This window comes from Orycteropus afer, unplaced genomic scaffold (genome assembly GCF_000298275.1).
Source record: "Orycteropus afer afer isolate SDZICR_OR568_19922 unplaced genomic scaffold, OryAfe1.0 scaffold00030, whole genome shotgun sequence".
NCBI classification, from domain to species: Eukaryota; Metazoa; Chordata; class Mammalia; order Tubulidentata; family Orycteropodidae; genus Orycteropus; species Orycteropus afer.
Genome location: NW_006921617.1, coordinates 5,451,260 through 5,451,981, shown reverse-complemented (window position 1 = coordinate 5,451,981; position 722 = coordinate 5,451,260). Strand labels below are relative to the sequence as shown.

General features: G+C 32.8%; 1 protein-coding gene across 1 annotated transcript in view; it reads right to left on the bottom strand.

The window, feature by feature from the left end:
- Positions 1-722, bottom strand: part of SS18 (SS18 subunit of BAF chromatin remodeling complex) — a 137,458-nt gene that overhangs the window by 23,910 nt on the left and 112,826 nt on the right. The window lies entirely within an intron of this gene.

The following is a 722-nucleotide window of genomic DNA, read 5'->3' as shown; positions in this document are numbered from 1 at the left end:
TCAAACCCACCAGCCACTCCTCGGAAGGAAGGTTGGGCAATCCTACTTCCGTAGTGATACTGCCTCAGCAACCCAAGGAGGGGTCGCTATGAGTCAGGGCCAGCTTGACGGCACATAACAACAACAACAACAGAACTATGCAAAGCGTTTAGAACTAGATGTTCCTTTATTGTTATGTCTAAATTTAAAAGTATAGCTTGTACCTTGATTTTATCAGTGCTTTCTGAAATAAATTTCAAGATTATAAAAAGAATGAAAATATTTTAAAATGCTACTGCCAAATACCAGATGTCTTTGATTCACAGGTTAACACATGATAATAAAATAACGAATCTACCTATATTGGAAAGTTAACCAATATAAACAAGAGGTAAAACAAAAGGTAAGAAGTAGATCCAAATGAAAATATTAAAGTAATTTCTTACAAGTTTGGTCATCACTGAGATTTACATTTCAATAACCAAAAAAAAATCACATGACTACGCTTTGAATTGACAAACTTATTACCATAATAATTTAAAACAGAAACTAAGGGAACCTTAAAAAGCCAAAGGATGCGTGTGAAAAAAACTCAACTCAAAAGCTGTACTCGAAGTACCAATGATCTTTAAAGTATTTTATCTATAAAAATGAATGATTTCAAATTCCAGACATTCAAACCAAGGGACCAATTTGGTTTTCCAAACAGATATGTTTGTTTACTAAATTCTACTACCATATAT